Below are 5936 nucleotides of genomic sequence, written 5' to 3'. Positions count from 1 at the left end.
AAAAAAAAAAAAAAATATATATATATATATATATATTTTTTTTTTTTTTTAAAGATGACCGGTAAGGGGATCTTAACCCTTGACTTGGTGTTGTCAGCACCATGCTCTCCCAAGTGAGCGAACCTGCCATTCCTATATGGGATCCGAACCCGTGGCCTTGCTGTTATCAGCACCACACTCTCCCGAGTGAGCCACAGGCCAGCCCAAAATAATTTTTTAAAAAAAGAATAATCAAAGCTAAAACAGGAAACTGCTAAAAGTAGGCATCTCCTAAAATTGTGGTTCTCAAAGTGTAGGGATACTCACGATCTTTAAGAACTCCACAGGGTCAAATTATTTCTGTAATATCACAGATGTTATTTGTCTTCCCCACCAAGTTGTCATTTGCACTGATGGGAACCAAACTAATGGTGGCTAATGTAGTTGGTTCTCCAACATGAATCGAGACAGTGACACCAGACTCTACCAAGGTCACTGTATTCTTCACTGCCACATACGCAAAGAATAAAGCAAAGCAAAAAAATGCCAATTTCACTTAACAATGTTCCCGATGAAGCAAGAAAAAATGTCAGTTTTATTACATAGCTACCCTAAGTGCTTGTCATTTTAAATCCTGTGAGACAAAGAGGGACGCTCCCATGAGCTGTGGCATGGTGCTTGTCTCCGCGAGAAACGCTTGCTCAATTAATGATGCAGCTGCAAACCTGACTAGCTGCTGTTTTCAGGAAACATCATTTCAACTTGAAAGAACTACTGACAGACAAACTACGGTTCCTCAGACGTGCATATCTGGCAGACATTTTTTCAAGATAAACAAAGAGAGCCTGTCACTTTAAGGAAAACAACTGTTCATCTTAATTGTCAATGATCAAATTTGAACTTTCAAGTAAAATTGCAATTTTGAAAACTTATGTAGGCCTCCTTGCGCCTGACAGCATCTCGATAATTAGAGGCTTTTCCGGTGAGTTCAGTGGTGATATTAATACATTCTTTTTTATACTGTAAAATAATATGTGTCAACATTTGGAAGATCTGCATAACTCAGGGAATCAAGAGGCTTTTCCGGTGAGTTCAGTGGTGATATTAATACATTCTTTTTTATACTGTAAAATAAAATGTGTCAACATTTGGAAGATCTGCATAACTAAGGGAATCGATATTTTCCAAATCACCAGTGCAGGATGTTATAAAATCACACATGGTTGAAAGATCCATTGAAAGTGTAAGATTAATCAATGGATTTTAAAGTAACAAAGTAAGGAAAGTTTACTGATACAGTTTCATATTCGACATTACAACTAACAATTAAGAAAAAATCACTTGTCGTATTATGCGAAATCAAATATGCCAGGAACAAAAAGACAAATACTGTATGTTTCCATTTAGATGAGGAGCTTAGAATAATCTAAATCATAGAGACAGAAAGTAGAAATGTGGCTGCCAGGGGCCGGGGTTTACAGGAATAGGGAGTTATTGTTTAATGGATATCAAGTTTTAATTTTACAAGATAAATAGAGTTCTGGAGATGGATGCTGCTGATGGTTGCACAATGTGAATGTATGAATAACTGAAACGTACACAAAAGTGGTTAAGATGGTAAATTTTATGCTATGTGCATTTTACCACAAAAAGAAAAATGGAAAAAGAAAATACCCTTTGTTGAGTTTTGGTATAGTATCAAAGAAGAATATCCACAACTATCTGAAAAGCCTATTAAACTATTGGTCATTTTCTAGCTGCATACATGTGTGACTCTGACTTTCTTCATATAACTCAACAAATTGCATGCAGAAGCAGGTACGAGAATCCAGCTGTTCTATTCCAGACATTAAAGAGGCATGCAGAAATGTACAACAATGCCAGGCTTCTCATAATTGTTTTTGTTTTGAAAAATATAGTTATTTTTGATTAAAGTGTTTATGACAACATGTAATAAGTTTATTACTTTCTTTTAAATGAGTCAGTAAATTAGTATTTTGATTTTTTTCTCAGTTTCATTTCTAGTTCAGTTAACATGAATAGATACAGCCTACATTAACAAAAGCTCTTTGTGGTCTCCAATAATGTTAAAGCATGAATAGGAGTCCTAATCAAATACTGGCTTAAAAAAATTCTGTCTCTGCCACTGGCAGGTTGTGTGGCCTCAGGCAAGAGACTTAGTCTCTTTCTGTCTCTGTTCCCTCGTTTGTACCATGGGGGTAATAACGAAGCAAGGTGTGTAAATCTTCAGTGCAGTGCCTGGTCCACAGTGTGTCCTCAGCAGGTGCGCTGTCGTTGCTTTCTGGATAACTGTTAGCTGAGCACCCCAGTGCCAGTGCTGTTCTGGGTGTTGGGGAAACACTAGCAAACCAAGCAAAATGCAAAAAAGGCCCAGGCCACGAGGTGCTCACATTCTGCTAAGGGAAGCAGACCACGAACCCAGCAAAGAAGTACAAGGCCGAGTCGGTGAGGTGGGGACAGGAGTGCCTGACAGGGTGGGGTGGTTGGGGAGGCCTCGCTGAGAAGGTGACACGCAAGCAAGGACCACGGGGCGAGGGTCAGTCAGACACCCTGCAGGCTGGCCCGGGGAACCTGTGGGGCTCAGCTTAGGCTCGGGGACTTTGAGGGGGCATTGAGAAAAGGTGTGACATGATCTGGTCCCCAGTCTAACAAGATCCCAGTGGACATGCACCTCCCACAATCGCCCTCTTTGGCTGGGCAAACCTTTCAGGGCTGCACACGTCAGACCTTTCTTTGGAGACTTCCCAGGCGCCTCCAGCAGAACGTGTCGCCCCTCTACCTGCTCCTCCGCGGGCCCCAATGACCACAAGTGTCTGGGTTAGAAGCGCACCCTCTCCACCTTGTACCCTGTTCTCCACGTCTCCTGTCCCACTCCCCAGGTCTGCTCCACCTGTCCTCTCCTGCGCTCGGCCCTGCAGGCTGACCTGCACGAACCATGTTCACTGGGCTCCCTTGCCTCTGGCTTCCAGTTGGGCTCACCCAAAGGGGACCAGGTGTAGGATACAGGAGGGAGGGAGGGTGGGGTGTTTACTCTTCCAGCCCCTCCCTGTAGGCCCTCTGTGGGCTGGCTGAGCCCAGTTCCCACAGGCAGCCCTTCATCTCCTCCCAGCTGCCCAAGCTCTACCACTGGCCACCAGCCTCGTTCCACCACCCCTGCAGGACTGGAAAGGACTGCGACAGGAAGCCCCATATCTTTTTAATACCCCATTTTTAAACTCTCCTAAAATTACCCGAATGGAGTGTGTTCTCTGTCTCCATCCAGGGCTCTGACTAATAGACTCCCATGGGTCCAACCCAACATCCCAGACATGGATGACCCTCCTTTGTCTTGCTCACTGGTATTCTCCAGGGTTGAGAACAGTTCTGGGCACATAGTAGGCACTTATTAAGTATTTGTTAAATGAGTGAAGGATAAACGAGCTCTCATTGTAACTCTCCATATATTAAATCAAATGCTTCAAAACACTTTAGAATGGGAATGAATCGCCTCCTGTACGCATTATTTTAATCCATATTTATAACAAACCTCCACCCACTCAGAGTTAATAAATGAAAAACAGACACATAAGTTAGCAGAGAAGAGCTCAGATGAAACTTCATCTGGAAATCCCACCTGGAGTTCCACCTCCGCAGACACAAATTCCTATGACTGGAGGAGAGGTAGGAGACTCTAGATTCTGTTTTTCTTTCTTTTTCCACTAGTCTTTTAATTTTATTTATGGAATTTTTTAATTTTAAAATTTAATGTGCATATCTGTGGGGCACAGTGTGCTGTTTCAATACATGCATATATTGTGCAATGACTCACTTAGGGTAGATAGCACGTCCATCCCCTGAACATTTATCTTTTCTTTATGGCGATGACATTCAAGATCCGTTTCTCTAGCTATTTAGAAATAGTCAATGTAGTATTTTCAGCCTAGAACACCAGAACTTGTTCTTCCTGTCTACCTGTGACTTTGTGCCCGTTACTTCACCCACTGCCCCTCCTTTCTTCCCTTCCCAGCCTCTGGTAACCATTAGTATACTCTCTACTTCTATGAGAATCACTTTTTTTTTTCTTTTAAGATTCCACATATGAGAGACATCATGTGGTATTTGTCTTTCTGAGCATGGCTTACTTCACTTAACATAATGGTCTCCAGTTCCATCCATGTTGCTGCAGATGATGGGATTTCATTATTTTTTGTAGCTGAATTGTATTCCATTGTGTATATAGACCATAGGTTTTTATCCATTCATCCATTGATGGGTACTTAGGTTGATTCCATCTTTTGGCTATTGGGCATAGTGTTGCAATGAACATGGGTGTGCAGGTGTCTCTTTGATATATTGATTTCATTTTCTTTGGGTATATACCCAGTGTATGCTTAACAGCAAAAAACTGAATAACCCAATTAAAAAAATGGGCAAAGGACCTCAACAGACATTTCTCAAAAGAAGACAAGCAAATGGCCAACAGGCACGTGAAAAAATGCTCAACTTCACTAATCATCAGGGAAAGGCAAATTAAACCACTAGGAGATATCAGCTCACTCCAGTTAGAATGGCTGTTATCAACAAGACAGAAAATAAATGCTGGCGAGGATGCGGAGAAAAGAGAACTCTCCTACATTATTGGGGGGACTATAAATTAATGCACTCACTGTGGAAAACAGTATACAGGCTTCTCAAAAAACTAAAAATATTTATGTAATCTTTTAATATAATAACATGATTGAGATGTAATTCACATACAATTCACCCATATAAAATGTATAAACAATGGTTTTTACTATATTTGCCGAGTTGTTCAACCGTTACCACTATCTAGTTTTAGAACGTTTTAATAACCCCCAAAACCCTGTACCCCTGAAAATAGCAGTCACTGCCTATTTCCCCTCATCCTCCCAGCTCTAGACGTCTTCTAATCTACTTTCTGTCTCTCCGGATTTCCCTAGTCTGGACATTTCATATAAATGGAATCATAAAATATGTAATGTTTTGTGTCTGGCTCCTTCCACTTAGTAAAATGTTTTCAAGTTTCATCCACGTAACAGCATGTATCGGTACTTCATTCCTTTTTATTGCCAGATAATATTTCATTGTGTGGATAGACCACATTTTATTGATCCACATATCAACTGATAGACATTTGAGTTGTTTCTACTTTTTGGCTGTTATAAATAATGCTGTTGTGAACATTCGTGTACAAGTTTTATGTGGACATGTGTTTTCATATCTTTTGGGTAGAATTCTTGGTCATATGGTAACTCGATGTTTAACCTTTTGACAAACTGCCAGACTGTTTTCCAAAGCAGCTGCACCATTTCACATTCCCACCAGCAGAGCACGAGGGTTCTAATTTATCCTCAGCCCGCCCAATACATATTATCGTTTGTCTTTTTTATTATCACTCTATACTCATGTTTTGTTTTGTTTTGTTTTGTTTTTGTTTTTGTTTTTTGTCCTTTTTGAGACCGGCCACACCGCACTCAGCCAGTGAGTGCTGTGAGCACACTGGTCATCCCTATATAGGATCCGAACCCGCGGTGGGAGCGCTGCTGTGCTCCCAGCACCGCACTCTCCCGAGTGAGCCACAGGCTTGGCCCTTATACTCATGTATAAAAATCCCCAGGAGAGGGGATTTTTGTCAAAGGTGGCTTTGGTCGGCGGTCTGAAGTCCCCACTGCAGTGGCTCCATGTTTGGGGGTGGTTCTAGAACAGCTCCCCTAGCACCTCATCATTTCTGGAGCTCTATCTAGGCTCCAAAGGCCGAGAGCAGTTGTAACCTAAAGTAGCACATAGAACAGATTCCACATTGGCCTGAATCCTACATGCTCTTTGTGGCTATTAAAGTTGAAATCAATTGAAACAAAATTAAATCAAACATTCAGTGGCTCAGTCACACTAGTTACATTTCAAGTGCTCAAGAGTCACATGTGGCTAGTGGCTAC

The sequence above is a fragment of the Galeopterus variegatus genome, unplaced genomic scaffold, assembly GCF_000696425.1.
Source record: "Galeopterus variegatus unplaced genomic scaffold, G_variegatus-3.0.2 Scaffold4192, whole genome shotgun sequence".
Lineage (NCBI taxonomy): Eukaryota > Metazoa > Chordata > Mammalia > Dermoptera > Cynocephalidae > Galeopterus > Galeopterus variegatus.
This window is presented reverse-complemented; position numbering follows the sequence as displayed.